The sequence below is a fragment of the Schistocerca piceifrons genome, chromosome 7, assembly GCF_021461385.2.
Source record: "Schistocerca piceifrons isolate TAMUIC-IGC-003096 chromosome 7, iqSchPice1.1, whole genome shotgun sequence".
In the NCBI taxonomy this organism is placed as follows: domain Eukaryota; kingdom Metazoa; phylum Arthropoda; class Insecta; order Orthoptera; family Acrididae; genus Schistocerca; species Schistocerca piceifrons.
The window spans coordinates 286,705,584-286,724,033 of NC_060144.1; positions in this window are offsets into that span (position 1 = coordinate 286,705,584).

Below are 18,450 nucleotides of genomic sequence, written 5' to 3' on the forward strand. Positions count from 1 at the left end.
CATACCAGTGTAAAGTTTTATCACCTGTCGTTTATGAGAGCCATATCCCACAGACTACAGTCCATGTTTTGCTCTCTGATGCATTGCTTTTTCTGCTGTAACACAACCAAGCAGTGTAATACCGCAGATATGTACACCACCATACATTTTGTTTTCTCCACCACGACTTCGCGGTCTGTGTCAGGTTCTAAACCGACATTACATGTTTCGATCCATCAAACTCCACAATCGTAGTGGAGCCTGCATAAAACATAGCATGTAAAGGAAATGGGGTGTAATTCTTGGCATCATTCGTTCGGAGAATGGACTGTATTTCTCGACACTCTCAGGTCTGACACTGACCTGGACTTTCTCTTGCTGAAATCAGCGAAGTGCTCAACTAGAAAGTGATCGTCACACCTACTTAAATTATCTAAGAAAATAGGTATGTTCCTTAGTAACTGATACTTCAAATTACACGTATTATGAGCCGCACCACAGAACTTCCCCGTAACATTTGTTGTTCGTTTTGCTTAAAGTTTATGATTTCGTTAATACTATATCTTTTCGCTTATTGTGTGTTGTTCCTACGAGGAGTATCCACTTTTCTACGTAATGGTAGCCTGCAAATATGACAGTCAAATATGGTATTGTACAAATTTTCAATCTCTTTCCATTTGTTCAAGGGAACGTTCGCGCTGCAATGTTTGTAAACCACCCATGATAGTTTTTCGAGCTCAGTGAACAGCCAAACCACAAGATTATCCCTTACACAAGATTTGTGGCAGTTAATGCTTGAATCATAACACGCTACAATTTTATACATGCACATGCGGTAACTGATGCTGTAATGTCATCTTCACAGTGGGTCATAGGAGCAAGGAGGCACTGAAAATCTCTGTACACTACAAATGAGCATCGCTCCTGATGGTTAGCATTTTTAACCTTTATAAATTTGTTTCCTTCAGTAGGCATCATAATACATACTGGATCCTGGGAAATGTAGTCGACAAAATGCTTTGAAAATAACTTGTCTGAGGAAAGATAATTGAGGCATTTTAAGCAAATATGCTGTTTATGTTCATTTTTATTCATCTGGGAGACGAGAAGGAGGGACATGTCTTTGATCCAAACATAGTGACAATTGCCTCTCTCCTTATTTCTCTCATTGGAGAAATAAGAGCATGTAGACATGTATCTCATACTTATGGGCAAATCTTGAGAAATGGGGGTGTCTGACGGCTATATGCTTGTCCTGCTCATCTGCCTTGCTTTACTTCTCCAGTCTATAGGTATGAACTGATATTTCAGTATTCTACGCCACAAATTTACATAATTCCTCGGTCTTGATGGGAAACTCGATACCATCAAAGTTATGCCCACCAGGGATAGTATCTTTAGATACAGGGTATGCTTTAGTATACTCAGGATGATCCCTCACTCAGATGCAAGGATTAACTATGCAAAAATAGCCTGATCCTTTCTATTTTCGGCACTGACGCGTCCCCTCTTATCAGCTATATCTTTAGATAGCTTTACATAGATAGACACACCATTTACCGAATTGCAGACATATGTATGGATGTCAAGGTGTAGTATTCATGTGAGTGCTTTAGCCGTCCCTCTCACTTCCATCTTGAAAAACAGAGCCAGTACACCTCTCAAGGCGGAATTATGAAACCATTCGTTGACGGACATGCTCCGCATTATCATGCCATGTTCCCCCAAAGATAATGAAGACTGGTTTCTTCGATGCCCGAGGCAACTTGGGGAGGGGTTAGGAGAAGGGATGAGATAGTTCGACACAGAGCACTGCATTGCAATTAGTGGCAGGATGCTGCGGATCATTGACTACTTTGAGAATCTGCATTCCCGCGACAGGAAGGCATGCCCTTAGAAAGCCAACAGGGTTCTCGAGTCTTGTGAACGAGATTCGCTCCTCCAAGTCGTCTGCAATCACAGAGTATTCTACGTGTGCTATGGTGTCACTGACCTCATGCTCTTCCCTTAACGGATGGGAGAGGAAGCTGCTGTCGCTATCCACCAACTAAAAATCGCCTATTTTTTATATATTGCAGTAAAGTCAACGAAATTAAGCAGAATCTCACAAGTCGACAACATCACATAGGAATGACATAACAAACACAAAAAAATCACTTGAAATCGAGAATCATTTCCCGAAACGTGTAGTGCGAAAAGTAAAATAAAGAAAATCGTGCCCGGTAGCAGACGAGTTATTTACAAACAAACCTACTGTTTCACAGTCGCAGCCTTTCAGAACGATTTATAATGGATCAAATCACATTACTTGGAGACGCAAAGCAATGCAGTAGTCAAATCCTCATCGTTCTTTCAGTTGACATATTGTCTTTTATACTAGTTCATGTTACAGAAAGTAAGCTACAATTCGGCGCTGGCCTTACACATTGTATACTATTGACTGAGCTATGACAAAATGTCCCCATTTTCGCCGGTTGGTCAATAAAGATAGTCCTGTCACATTAACTGAGCTCAGCCAGTTTCTTCATGGGTTCCGAAAATGGTAGATATAGTCTTCTCTGACTTCAGTTCCAACTTAAACTGAGTTTACCCCATGGGCAAAGGTGCAGAGAGGGAGAGGCACAGACTGAGAAACAGTTGCAAGATGCAGGAGGACTGTCTTAAGCCACTGGAGTTTTGTTATAGCGGATAGATTCGGAAAAGGTGACTTATTTCGTGGTATCGGAGTAACATGAGTATGATTCACGAGTGGCTGTAATAAATAAAGTATGTCTCCATAAGATGCAATGAAAGTATGCGGTTGAGTGGATGGACTTGATCCCAAATCGCAGAAAGCATTTCTAACAGAAGGTATAGCGCTGTCAGTGACCACTGAGTGTGCCTGTGGAACCAAGACCACCTTTTTAATATTGGGTGACAGTAACGTAATCACTGTGGTCGTGTTTTTAATAGCACAGTCCTTACGTGAAATGTATGTTGCACTAGCACAGTCTTTCTGTGGTCAGCCTCAAATGTCGGTTCTCATTATTGTTCCTCAAGAAGAACATCGTCTTCCCCCCAGGGATTCCCATTTTAACTACGTGGTGAGTGTAATCCGACTTCAGAAGAAGATAAATTACTCCTCTTGCAAAATGGCTCTCATGATAATTTTAATTAATTAGCCTATCTATTTAATATCAGTGACATGCAGCCTGGCAGGTGGAGGCGATGGTTAGGCACCATGGACATGATGGCTTTTTTTGTTTTTTCATTCTGCTAATATCTTTTAATGGTATTTGTATCTCTCACCTGCACCGAGGGAGAAGACCAACGTAATGAAATCAGATCTATTACTTAATTTATAAAATGATACAGCTTCTCTGAGCTGTTACCTTCAGAGAGAGTCCCAAAGTGTCAAGGCGTCATATGGTAGAGGTAAATCATAGCACTCTGTCATTAGCCAAAACTGAATTTAATATTCTGGCCCTGTGATGCAGGACCAGATAGATAAGAGAAAATATTTTTCTAACTGCTGAGAAAATACTTAGAGGATATATTGCCCGTGCCATACTGTTACAGGGTTTCCACACCAAGTAACGATACTTTAGCGATGTAAGAACTTGTGAAGGCCTCGATTTCTTCCGTCTTTGTAAATAACTCATATAAAAGGGAGCAATCTACATTTCACGTAAGAAATTTGAGGTATGTGGTCAACAACATCGCTGCCTTAGATTGTGTAAAGTAGATTTTTTAAACTGGTGGGTCAATGTTGGTGTGGAATTGTTTAGAACTACTGTATACATCCAGGCTGCAGCTGCTTGTTTCACAGTGAACGGCAGCTGGCCTCAAGGGCAGTCGTAATGCTTGCAGATTAGTCCAGCCTGTGATGGGTATAAAGAATGCGCGAATCTCTCTGATCTTGCCCACGGTAGCAAGGGCAGGCGAAGTGACCAATGTGCTGGATAGACGCGACATAAGCGGATGTCTGTGTTGTGTGAGGGAAGATTCAATATGGGCATCTGTTAGCGCTGGACGTATATGTAACACCCAAATCCCTAACGCTCTAGTCATACACAGATGTCCTCCATGGCTGGGGATGGGGCACTTTGGCATATACGCACGTCAATACTGTGGCTGCAGCGATAATTTCCACCGACCTCTGAGCGTGGACATCGGCGCCGCAGTTTTTGTGAACCTTGATACATGAGCGCGTAGGATGTGAGAGTACTTCACCGATATTCCACGTCTAACCATGACAGCTATTTCTACGCAATGGATCGTGGTTTAAGTGTATCGTGTCTAGAGCTTCTCAACATGTTGCTATGGACCCTGTCTCTCACAGGCATTTGTCATCGTTGTTGTTGCTACTATTCTGCCATGTGGTCGGCCCTTTCCTCCCGCCTCTTTCATCCAGATGCAGTGGAAAGGACCAATCAACGTAGGAATTCTATAATGCTTAAAAAAAGATTGGGAATTCTATAACCATGACAGTATGAATTCTAGTGGAAATTTAAGATTCCTGCTCTCATTGCTTCCAGTCGTGAAGACAAATAATAATTCATTTAAATTATATAATAAAATTTCTCACCCAACAACATAACACAATTGTTTAAGAATGGAAACTAACGTGCAGTGTCGTTTCTTTAATTATGAGTAGTTTTAAACTGTGTGTGTTTGAAGCAAAATGCTTAAATGCCTATATTAACGATTTATTAAATATTTCGTGTGGCACATCTGCTGAAGAAACATTTGTGACATCGGCAAGATGTGATATTCCACACCAGATTTTATAATTGTGAAGCAGTTCATGGAGTGTAACGCAAGGAAAGTGCAGCAGGAAGGCTGGGGCAGCTCTGAGACAATGGCCAAATGAAATATTCCATGCTAGATTCTGTGTCATGTGCAAAGTAAACTGCAGCTCTCTCTCTGTCTCTTCGAGTCAGCCTCCAAATAGTTTTTTGGCATTGTCAGTTTGTGTGTGTTAAATCGATACCACATGTGCCTTATACCCCTTACATCATGATCATATGACAGGAAGTTAATTATTTATTAACCTCAGCGGTATTTCTGGATCGATTTCCTGCCAGGTAATTGCTTTGGAACTAAGGCATCTCGCACACGCTGATATTTACAGGTTGGTTCATGCATACCGACGATTAGAGATGGTGATGGATGCTGACAGGAAGTGTGTTTTTGTTTGAGGAAGGCTTAGGTCGCTGGTACATGTAGTGGTCTGCACAGACACTGGTGGTTCCAAGTCCCCATCCCATAAGCCAGAGTGCACTGCTGCAAAGGTGAGGCATCTGACAGCTTTTGTAGGCCCCCCAGTGAGTGCTCAGGGCAGCCTGCGCAAGTGACGAGATGTGAGAAAGTTTTCCAGATATGCTTGAGTGATCATCCATGGCGTATTTAAATATTTCCTTACCCAATTGGAATGAAAAATCGCTACAACTGTTTAAATATTCCACACACTGCAATCGATATCTCACCAAATTCTTTAAATAAATGTCCTAACTAAATTGTCTACATCATTTAAACAATATTCCATAAGTCACAATTGATTTCCAACCAAATTCCTGAAATAAATAAATCAACAATTTTGATACAAAGTCTCACATCGCATAACTTGTTTAAGTAAACTACATTCTATACATTGTCAAAATTGTTTAAACAATATTCCATACACTGCAATCGATTTCCCTCCAAGTGGCCAATCAACTGAGTCTTTTTCCTACCAATTTACAGGTGGAGGAATGAATGGGGGCTGCAGGGTTTCCAACAGGAAGGTTAATTAATTGATAGACTTAATTAATTAATGAATCAAATTGATATCAAATGTGTGCTTGTATCAGTGAGGGGAGTGGCTTGAGGATTATGGGAGGGGGAGGGAGAGGTGTAGGAGGAATGGGAGGGGGATGGGTGGGAGGGAAATGGCTCAAGGATGTGTCAGTCAGTAGGATTAATTATCCCCAGGGGGTAATAATCTTTCAGCAGAACAAAAGGGTGAGGACCTGTCAATGAAATGAGGACAATTGGTTTGTCCAAAATGCAGGCAACCCACATTAACAAAATGTGCCCATGTCCTTGGTGCCCTACTACTACCACTCACTCAGTTGGGAACACTGTGGTTTTATGTTGAGATACCACCCTACTGGCGTTCTACAGTTGGTAACAAAGGTGCAGTTTTCAGATTGATGGTGGCAGAGGTCATGCGGGATCTGACGGACCCACTTTTTTGCGCGCCCACTGAGCCAAACTTCCAATGGCTCCATACCATGAGCACCTTCTGGGGCCGCAATGCAGGGTGGCCGGTGGCAGCCACTCAGCTACCGTGTACTTGGGGTCACTTTAAGTTTTCAGAGTCCAAAAGCGTGTAATACGTATTATTTGTGGAGTAAAATCACAGACGTCCTGTAGAAACCTCTTCAAAGACTGGGTATATTAACTACTGCCTCTCAGTATATTTACTATATTGCAAAAAATTGTATGTCGAGTGTTGTTCTAGAAAGATCTGCTAATGATATTTTCATGGATATTAATAAATGGTTTAAAGCCGACTCACTGACATTAAACTTGGGAAAGACTCACTATATGCAATACAGAACCTGTAAGAGGTTTCCACCAAGCATAGGCAGAAAGTATGAAGAAGAGCAGATAGAAGAGGTTGATAGTCCTAAATTCCTGGGATTACAACTTGATAATAAATTCAGTTGGGAGGAACACACCACAGAACTGCAGAAACACCTTAACAAATCTGTATTTGCAATTCGAGTGTTAGCTGAGATAGGCGACATAAAAATGAAAAATCTTGCATACTTTGCCTACTTTCATTCCATAATGTCATATGGTATAATATTTTGGGGTAACTCTTCAAGTTAAACAAAAGTTTTCAGAGTCCAAAAGCGTGTAATACGTATTATTTGTGGAGTAAATTCACGGACGTCATGTAGAAACCCCTTCAAAGAACTGGGTATGTTAACTACTGCCCCTCAGCATATTTACTCCTTAATGAAATTTGTCATAAATAATATATTTCTTTTTCCAACAAACAGATCAGTTCATACACACAATACCAGGAACAAAAATGATCTGCACAAGTATTTAAAAACACTTACTTCAGTTCAAAAAGTGGTCCACTATTGAGGAACACTTATCTTCAATAATTTGCCAGCGAACATGAAAAATTTAGTTGCAAATAAAGATCAGTTTAAAAGGAGACTGAAAGACTTACAAGTGGCCAACTCCTTTTATTCCATTGACGAATTTTTTAATAGAAACAAATGATGTATATACTCATACTATTAGTATTGTTATTTCAGCTTAAAAAGGCTGATATGTTCCACATCCACGAGAATCTCCTCAGCACGGATCTATGGAATGAAAAATAATCTAATCTAATGGGACATACACAGAATCCGCCTAATGGCTGCTCCAAGTCGATCGTTGTTGCTGTAGAGATAGCTGGGCTCTGTTATTTTCTGCATTATTTGTAATAGGTCTTCGTTTGCTTGGAGAAATACAAGTTAAACAAATCTTTTGTATGCTGTGGTAACCTCTCCGATAGTACTTTCTACTCATGTCCAGGTTTCCTACGGCCACAGTTAACACACCACTCTGTATCCAACCATTCCTTACCATTGTGTACAATGTTGCACACAAAAAATACCTTGCTACTTGTTTGGTAATGGTGGAGACTGCAGCTGTCACTTGAAATTAGAGAAAAATAACTGGCAAGACTGGTAAGTCTTAAGTTCACTACTTAACTTCAGCTGTAATCTGCTGAAGTACAGACCCGAACCACTGACGCCTATTTAAAGTAGGATTCTTGAAAAGATACTCTGTCTGAACATTATGAACTAAGTCGAAGAACACGATCAATTCATACAACACAGATTAAGAAAATATCGTTCTTGTAAACGACTATTAACTCTTTATTCACTGGTAGTAATGAGTGCTATCGACAGAGGATCTCCGATTGATGACATATTTCTAAATTTTCTCTTTGATTTTGACACCATTTCACACAAGCAGCTTTTAATCAAATTGTTTAGGTAGAGTATCGTCCCGTCCCCCCCCCCCCCCCCCCCCATAAACCATGGACTGGACCTTGCCGTTGGTGGGGAGGCTTGCGTGCCTCAGCGATACAGATGGCCGTACCGTACGTGCAACCACAAGGGAGGGGTATCTGTTGAGAGGCCAGACAAACATGTGGTTCCTGAAGAGGGGCAGCAGCCTTTTCAGTAGTTTCAGGGGCAACAGTCTGGATGATTGACTGATCTGGCCTTGTAACACTAACCAAAACGGACTTGCTGTGCTGATACTGCGAACGGCTGGAAGCAAGGGGATAATACGGCCGTAATTTTTCCCGAGGGCATGCAGCTTCACTGTATGATTAAACGATGATGGCGTCCTCTTGGTAAAATATTCCGGAGGTAAAATAGTCCCCCATTCGGATCTCCGGGCGGGGACTACTCAAGAGGACGTCGTTATCAGGAGAAATAAAACTGGCATTCTACGGATCGGAGCGTGGAATGTCAGATCCCTTAATCGGGCAGGTAGGTTAGAAAATTTAAAAAGGGAAATGGATAGGTTACAGTAAGATATAGTGGGAATTAGTGAAGATCGGTGGCAGGGGGAACAAGACTTTTGGTCAGGTGATTACAGGGTTATAAATACAAAATCAAAAAGGGGTAATGCAGGAGTAGGTTTAATAATGAATAAAAAATAGGAGTGCGGGTTAGCTACTACAAACAGCATAGTGAACGCATTATTGTGGCCAAGTTAGACACAAAGCCCATGCCTACTACTGTAGTTCAAGTTTATATGCCAACTAGCTCTGCAGATGATGAAGAAATTGATGAAATGTATGACGAGATAAAAGAAATTATTCAGGTAGTGAAGGGAGACGAAAATTTAATATTCATGGTTGACTGGAATTCGTCAGTAGGAAAAGGGAGAGAAGGAAACATAGTAGGTGAATATGGATTGGGGGGAAGAATTGAAAGAGGAAGCCGCCTTGTAGAATTTTGCACAGAGCATAACTTAATCATAGCTAACACTTGGTTCAAGAATCATGTAAGAAGGTTGTATATCTGGAAGAATCCTGGAGATACTAAAGGGTATCAGATAGATTACATAATGGTAAGACAGAGAATTAGGAACCAGGTTTTAAACTGTAAGACATTTCCAGGGGCAGATGTAGATTCTGACCACAATCTATTGGTTATGAACTGCAGATTGAAACTGAAGAAACTGCAAAAAGGCGGGAATTTAAGGAGATGGGACCCGGATAAACTGAAAGAACCAGAGGTTGTACAGAGTTTCCGGGAGAGCATAAGGGAACAATTGACAGGAATGGGGGAAAGAAATACAGTAGAAGAAGAATGGGTAGGTCTGAGGGATGAAGTAGTGAAGGCAGCAGAGGATCAAGTAGGTAAAAAGACGAGGGCTAATAGAAATACTTGGGTAACAGAAGAAATATTGAATTTAATTGATGAAAGGAGAAAATATAAAAATGCAGTATATGAAGCAGGCAAAAAGGAATACAAACGTCTCAAAAATGAGATCGAAAGGATGTGCAAAATGGCTAAGCGGGGATGGCTAGAGGACAAATGTAAGGATGCTGAGGCTTGTCTCACAAGGGGTAAGATAGATACTGCCTACAGAAAAATTAAAGAAACCTTTGGAGAGAAGAGAACCACTTGTATGAATATCAAGAGCTCAGATGGCAACCCAGTTCTAAGCAAAGAAGGGAAGGCAGAAAAGTCGAAACAGGGCCCCGGGAGTAGACAACATTCCATTAGAACTACTGATGGCCTTGGGAGAGCCAGTCATGACAAAACTCTACAACTGGTGAGCAAGAAGTATGAGACAGGCGAAATACCCACAGACTTCAGGAAGAATATAAGAATTCCAATCCCAAAGAAAGCAGGTGTTGACAGATGTGAAAATTACCGAACTATCAGTTTAATAAGTCACATCTGCAAAATACTAACGCGAATTCTTTACAGACGAATGGGAAAACTGGTACAAGCGGACCTCGGGGAAGATCAGTTTGGATTCCGTAGAAATGTTGGAACACGTGAGGCAATACTAACCTTACGACTTATCTTAGAAGAAAGATTAAGAAAAGGCAAACCTACGTTTCTAGCATTTGTAGACTTAGAGAAAGCTTTTGACAACGTTAACTGGAATACTCTGTTTCAAATTCTGAAGGTGGCAGGGGTAAAATACAGTGAGCGAAAGGCTATTTACAATTTGTACAGAAACCAGATGGCAGTTATAAGAGTCGAGGGCATGAAAGGGAAGCAGTGGTTGGGAGAGGGTTGTAGCCTATCCCCGACGTTATTCAATCTGTATATTGAGTAAGCAGTAAAGGAAACAAAAGAAATATTCGGAGTAGGTATTAAAATCCATGGAGAAGAAATAAAAACTTTAAGGTTCGCCGATGACATTGTAATTCTGTTAGAGACAGCAAAGGACTTGGAAGAGGAGCTGAACGGAATGGACAGTATCTTGAAAGGAGGATATAAGATGAACATCAACAAAAGCAAAACGAGGATAATGGAATGTAGTCAAAGTAAATCGGGTGATGCTGAGGGGATTAGATTAGGAAAGGAGACACTTAAAGTAGTAAAGGAGTTTTGCTATTTAGGGAGTAAAATAACTGATGATAGTCGAAGTAGAGAGGATATCAAATGTATCATTTTTACGTAAGAGCCCCTGGTTCAGAGGCGAACGAGTGGAGAGTTACAAGTAAAAATGGTTCGTATACCTCTGACAATAGAATACATGTACTGGTACTGTTGTTGCTAAGAAGGTAAGGTATGCTACTTTCAGAGGTGGTAGTATGGACTAAAAGAAGGAAAAGAGTCAAGTACACATGGGCTCTAAAAGGCATACCTGAGGAGCTATGAGCATTTTATTCATCTTCGCTCGTGGGAAACGCACCTCCTGTACTGAACAAGTGCTCATAACTCTAAAGACACGCATTTTAGAGCCCATGTTTACTGGACGTTTTTCCTTGTTTTGTCTGTTCTACCACCTGTGAAAGTTGACTACCCTACAAGGTCAGTAACAATCGTACCGGTACACGTACTTCAATCTGAGACGTTTGAAAATGATTTTCGCTTGTAGTTTTCGACTCGTTGATTTCCAGATCCGGGGCTCGTACTTAAAATTGATAAATTTATCCGTCTCCATCACCCTTGGAAGTTTGTACTACAATCATGGAATCGTGCTGTGTATACATACATTTACAGGCCTGCATCTCTGACAATTTGTAGCGTCGTGGAATGACGTTTGTGGACAGGCTTTCTTACTCAGCATATTACGTACTCACTCCCAATTACGGGTCCTATAAGTTTGTAAATAGAATTTCCAAACACCCTGTGCGACTTTTATTGCTTGGTACGTTTTCAAACGGTTTCGTAATTGAGATATTACGCGTAATTTGGCTGTTACCGATTTATCGTTACGGTGGATGTGGTAGACTTATGAAACTGCACAGAAATTTTCTTACCGTAAAATCTAACGGAATACAAAGGAAGAACTGGCTGTGGACACGACATCCTTCAAGGAAAGAGCTGGACACTTTGGTAAAGGAGGTGATTACAGCAAGGGAATGAGAGTTTTGTAGTATCCCATCTAGGTCAGTAGCTGTTCTCCAATCTTGAAAGATGGTAAACGATTGGGTATTGTAGTTACTCTTAGTGATGCGCTTGTCTGTGAGATGTGATCTTACCGAAAGCCCCTTCCTAGCCTGCCAATGTGTCAATAGTTTGCCTTTCTGTTTGGATTCTGATGGCAGATGTGAAGCTGCGAAGTTCTGTCCAGAGCAGCGTCCGCAGAAAGTTGACAGAAGCGTTCAGAGTGCTGGTTTTAATGGCTCACGCACGTAACTCATGCCTACCGCTGCGGTTGCCCGCGCTTAATTAGGAACCCTCTTTTGACGCCCACCAGTGGCATCCCCGATACCGCAACAGAATTACATGTCATTGGAACACGACCGCAACCGGAAAGTTCTATTACGTGAAGCGTTGTTGTTTACCGACTGCAATTTCACCATTGTGATGACAGTTGATATCGATTACAGTAAAAAGATTACTTCACAGTAAGCTCATTTTCTAGTAGACTTTTTATCACTGTGGCAAATATGTTTCGTCATTTCTGGAATGATAATAACTTTCTCATTCCCTAGGACATTGCATTTGTCCATTTCTTTTCTTTTTTTTCTTTTTACTTCCGACAAAAGTTTCCATGTAACACGAGCCTGAATTTTTACTGAAGTCCGCTTCTCTGAGATACTTTCCTTTCTACAGTACATTTCTAGTCTTTCTTTTCTTTCTTTTATTAATATATTTAGTTCAGTCTACTATTGTTCATTCCCCTCCTTCATTCTATGTGTTCATCTCTCCCTTCCAATCTCTTCCATCTCCTCCCCACCATCTCTTCACTGCCTGTCCACATACGCTTCTCCTCTCTCGTCCATATTCTCCACCTCCCACGCGCTGTTCATCCCCTCCTCCCCTCCCCAAGTCCTCCTCTCTCCAAACTCTGTCTGTCACCTCCTCTCCCTCCTCGTTGTCCATGTCTTCCCCTCCAATTCCTCTACCCATTTTCTCCTTCCCACTCTCTCTCCTACTTGTCTTCACCTCCCCCCACCGCTCGGTTCCCATCTCTTCCTTTATGCTTGTCTCTGCTGATCTCTTAATCTTTCCTTCTCAGCCCATCTCCTCCTCCATCCTCTCACTGCCCATGTTCCTGTCCCCCTCACTCTGCCCATATCCTTCTACCCCATCTTTCAGCATGTTCTCACCTGCACCCCAACAGGAGGTTGTTGGTTCTCTGCCACAGTATAGCAAGTAGTACACCAAGTTAGGTTTAGGGTGAGCCTTCTACCCAAGGACTGTATAAACAAAACGTGATAGCAATTGAAATTGTTTTGTAAATCACTGACTGTAATATATCAGCTACAAGGTAGTAAACCTAATGTTCCATTAAAAAATTTGTGTCTATTTGCTGTAACTCTCTGGAAAATCACTCAGCAAGCTATGTTCATAAAACCTCGGAAAGTGTACTTTTCTTACGTGGACATCTCTCAACAGATAGTTTGTGACTCACAGAGGCATACACTCCATCTGAGACACACTGCATACCACAGACCTGCACCAGATTTAAGAAGAAGCTATGCAGAGTAAACGGACGAGGCAGAAGAATTAAAGAAGTTACAAAGAACGAAAGAACAAGGGACAGGTAAGGGATGAGAGGAGAAAGACAAAGATAAAGAGAGAAATAAATGACGATTACGTTTGTTATCTGAGAAAGGGAGAAATCCTTGTAACATTAGGTGCAAACATTGGAGGCCGTCTGTGGATGCAGCACGACGGTCACCCAGCCAATTCAGAGCATTATGTTGACCAAGAACTGAAGAACAGATTTACTGGGAAAAAGTTCGGGTTCCGTGGTCCTCAAGAATAGCCCGCACTGTGGCTCAATTTAATACCAGTACATTTCTATTTGTTGTTATATATAAATAGTCGTGTTTATGTCACTGAATCCACAACCCCCTAGAATTTCAAACGGGGCATTTAGGAAGCTTATCGCTCCGTGACACTGATGAAGTTACATCCGACCCGCAAGTCGTGTTGAAGGTACACTGCGTTGCGCATTCAGGAACATGGGCACACTTTCTAACGCCTCACTAAAATCAATATTCAGCCATCAAAACACTCATCTGCACCCAGATATTTATGTACAGCATGTTTAACCAACCAATAACATAAGAAGATCTCTATCTCCCAAAATAAATTTGAAGGAAATGTGATTTAGAATGATTTGTACACATATGGTATAGTACATTAGTTTCAAGAAATAATTAATATTGTATTTTAAAAGTCGTATCCTGTTGCAGTAACCCACTAGAAAATAACTCAGAAGACAGTGTTCATAACCCTTCAGTAATGGTAATGTTTCTTATGTGGACCTGACTCAATAACTATTCCTTTCGCCTATTAGTTTGTAAGTTACAGTGGCATACATATTATCTGAAACACTTTGTACGCCTACTACATTTTCCTTTATCCAACAGTAATAGAAAGCCGAACTGTACAGTTTCCGGCTGCTATTTGCCTATGTGAGGTGGGAAACTAGAATCTCGGACGCGAGAGACGAGACCTACAGTCTCCACATCTCTGGCTCCTATCCCACTTCCATATTCATTCCTACTGACGTTTCCCCTGTTGGCTACCTAAAACGAGTAATGTTCAAGGCAGGAAAACCAACTTCACTTAACTGATAACCTCTATTTATTTTCCGAAATACCAAGTTCATAATCCTTTGCCTTAGGATAAGCCAGATTTTGGAATGAATATTGAGCTACTAATCTAAGAATAGTCACACAGGGTAACAGACTTAATTCGTGCAAAATCTGGGTATCATACAACAAATTATTCTCGTTGCTCCTCTGGTTTGAGGAGACTAAGAACTTTGCTCGATGTTGTTGATGAGACGGGGCATGATGTGGCGTGGTGACTTGGCAAGTGGTAACGAAGCCAGTAGGACGGTGTGAGAGGTCCGTAAGGCGACTAAGGCGGGCACTTGCGCAAGCAAATTCGGCACAAAGTCCGGCGAGTGGTTGCTGGGCATATTTGTGGGCCGAATTTAATCCGTGGTTGAATTTGAGTGCCGTCTTCGTGCCTATACTGGCCAGCCAGATTTTAAAGGCTGGTATCCATGGCCACATCGTTGCTCTGCAGCTTTTACCCTATACATTGCGCATGAATTGTTGAATTCTCTCTGGTCGTTGTAACCGAGCGGTTCTAGGCGCTTCACTCCGGAACCGCTCTGCTGCTACGGTCGCAGGTTCGAATCCTGCCTCGGTGCCGCCGGCCAGTGTGGCCGTGCGGTTCTAGGCGCTTCAGTGTGGAACCACGTGACCGCTACGGTCACAGGTTCGAATCCTGCCTCGGGCATGGATGTGTGTGATGTCCTTAGGTTAGTTAGGTTTAAGTAGTTCTAAGTTCTAGGGGACTCATAACCACAGATGTTAAGTCCCATAGTGCTCAGAGCCATTTGAACAGTTTTGAACCTGCCTCGGGCATAGATGTGTGTGATGTCTTTAGGTTAGTTAGGTTTAAGTAGTTCTAAGTCTAGGGGACTGATGAACTCAGATGTTAAGTCCCACAGTGCGTAGAGCCATTTGAACCATTTGAATTTGTTGAATTTTCGGTTTGGTGGCAGGGTGCTAAAATAAACTGCGGGGTCGTCGATGCAAAAGACACACACTCTCTTACAGACTGGAACCCGTTCATTTATACTGAGATGATTGATTGTGTGTCGTACCACAGGTCTGCTAGAAAGTTTTTCAGTGCAGTGTCGTCGCAGTAGTTTGTGGTAGTTTTCACGAGACACGCCTCGGTCAGCAAAATTGTGAGTGGCATGCAGTTTGAATTTTGTTACATCTTTGTTGTTTTGGCGAGTGTTCGCTATTGGTTAGAGAAATAGTCTAACAGTGAAAAGAGGTGTTAGTGCATGTGCATCGATCAAGACGAAATCTGTGGAAGCATCTGGGCAGGAGACGCTACAAATTTACTAGGGAATTCGTGTGGTGGGTCTTGTGCTTCATCATCAGGCGCTGAACAAGGTCAGTGTTGTCTGTGTCTGATTCAACGTGTAACACGGAGTGCAACCCACGCCACTTATTCCGGAACTGTCCCATTGTATTGGTCTTATTTTGTGTCTGGCTTCAGTCTAATAGTAAGCCATGGGTCGTTCACTTTCTCCCTCTCTGTGTTCCATTCTTTAAGAGTCCTGCAGCGACTTTTTAAACTCCTGTGTCACAACGTCATTACTAATTTCGTGCATTTGTGCTGGTCCTGGCGTGTTGTTCTTGATATCCTTGTTCAGACTTGTCTTTTCGGCGCCACGGCGAGAAAAGCTAAGGGTACCGTTATTAGCGGCTGCGCTTGAGAAAGAATTACACGCCATATGTATCCTCGTGAAGTACACTAGGAAGTGAGTTTGCCCAACCAGTGTGAGCAAAGAATTAGCGTGGCCATCTGTTCACCCGTCTTCTATTAGTTACATTAAAAGTGCGAGTGTAAGAAATTTTCTTACGCCCAATAGGGCTACCCATAACCGTAAATTAAATGTGAGTGCATCACGCTCCCTTAGGTTAGTGTTCTGATTAGTCACCAAGCGTAAGTGTTGTCAATGCAGATTTAGCACTGCTAAGCTGGCTTACTTCAGAATGTATCTATCTTAAGGTGTGATAAGCTATTTAAGCTATGGTGCGAGGAAAATAACTCGATTGGACTGATGATTTGGAATATAGGAAGCATAGCGCGTAATAGTGTACCGTTAAAGAGGTGCATTGAGCACTAGTAGTTAAATGTTGTGTTGTCCTGTGGTGATTGTTGACCAGAGGTTCATTAACTGTTAGATGTGTTGTAAGTTGTTATGGTGGGGTAGTTCTCATCGACCAAAATGAATTGATTAAAACTGGAATTCATTCGTCCCATTCTTTTCCGTCATCTATCAGAGATCATTGAAACGGCGGAAAGTACTGGACAGGAAGAAGGCCTAGGTCATAGCAATCTATAAAAAGGGTAGAAAATCAGATGCACATAATTACCGGCCAATTTCACTGACATCGATTTGTTGTAGAAACATGGAACATATTTTGTTTTCAGACACAATGACCTTTGTAGACTCTGAAAAGCTCATCTGAAGAAACAAGCACGGTTTTAGGAAACAGCGGCCACACGAGACACTGCTGGCCCTCTTGATGCATGATACACAACAGGCTCAAGATATCGGCCCCCAGGTTGATGCCATATTTCTCGACTTTCGAGAGGCGTTTGACTAGGTTCCACACTGTCGCTTGCTACGAAAAGTACCAGCTTACCGTCTATCCGATGACATATGCGGTTGGATAGAAAGTTTTCTATCATACAGGGAGTAGTATGTCGTCCTGAATGGGGTGACATCAACAGAAACAAGCGTAACTTCAGTTGTGCCCCAGGGCAGTAACGTCCTCTGCTCCTCAGTACGATTTACATAAACGATCTGGTTGATGGTATTGACAGACGCCTTAGACTGTTTGCCGATGATGCAGTAGTCTACAGGAAAGTAGTATCACACCAATGTTGTGAACAAATCAACGAGGATTTGCAGAAAATAAATGCGTGCTGTAATGAAGTGGCAGTTAGCTCTCAATATTAGTCTTCTTCTTCTTCTTCGGTTATCAACCCACAGGTTGGTTGGCAGCAGCACGCCATTCCGTTCTTTTGTCAACTTTCTTCTTCATATCTGCATAGGTCTGGCACCCGATGTCATTTATTACTTGTTGAATGTAGCTTAATCTAGGTCGTCCTCGGCGAGTTCTTCCTTCAATGATTCCTTCTAATATTCTCTTAATGAAATTGTTATGCCGTAAAATGTGACCTATGAAGGTTATTCTTCTTTTCTGTATATTTCGCCAAAGAGATCTGTTTTCTTTCACTCTTCTGAGGACATCTTCGTTTGTAGCCTTGTCTCGCCAGCTGATTTTTTCCATTCTCCGGTAGCACCACATTTCGAATGCCTCTAATCTTCTCTTTTCTTCTTTTCCACAAGTCCAAGTTTCACATCCGTAAAGGGCTGTACTCCACACATAGGTTTTCATGACTCTCTTTCTTACGTCTAAACTAACATTTCTACTCGTCAGTAAGTTTCTTTTTCCATTGAATGCTATTTTGGCAAGTTGTATTCTGTTTTTAATGTCACTTTTGCTCCTTCCATCTGCTGTTATTTTGCTACCTAAGTAGTTAAATTCTGTAACCTGCCCTAGTTTCTCTCCCTTTATTGTTATTCGTATGGGTTCATTGTAGTTCAGGGCGCCACTCACCATCACTTTAGTCTTTTTCTTATTTATTTTCATTCCATACTGTTCTTTTAAGGTGTTTTCCATTTCATTGAGTGCGGCTTCTAAATCTTCTTTCCTTTCTGTAATTATGGCGATATCATCTGCATATCGCAACATATCTATTTTCATTCCGTTAAGTTTTATTCCTACTTCAATATTCTCTCTTATTTTGTCTATTGCTTCTTGGATATATGCGTTGAAAATTACTGGAGATAGTGGGCATCCCTGTCTCACTCCTTTCCTTATTCTTGCTGTTTCTTCTTTGTTTTCCTTCTTAACTAAGGCTGTTTCATTTTGGTATATTTTAAAGATTATCCTTCTATCATTATATTTCAGACCAGCCTTCTTCAGAATTCTAAACATTTCTGGCCATACAACATTGTCAAATGCCTTTTCGAGGTCTACGAAGGCTATAAATACTTGTTTGTTTTTGGAAATTTGTTTCTCAATTATTAGTCTTAAAGATAAGATTGCTTCCCTCGTCCCTACACCGCTTCTAAAACCGAATTGGTCTTCACTTAGAGTGCTATTCAATTGGTTTTCAACTCTTTTCAAAATTATTCTTATTAGAATTTTTGATGCGTGTG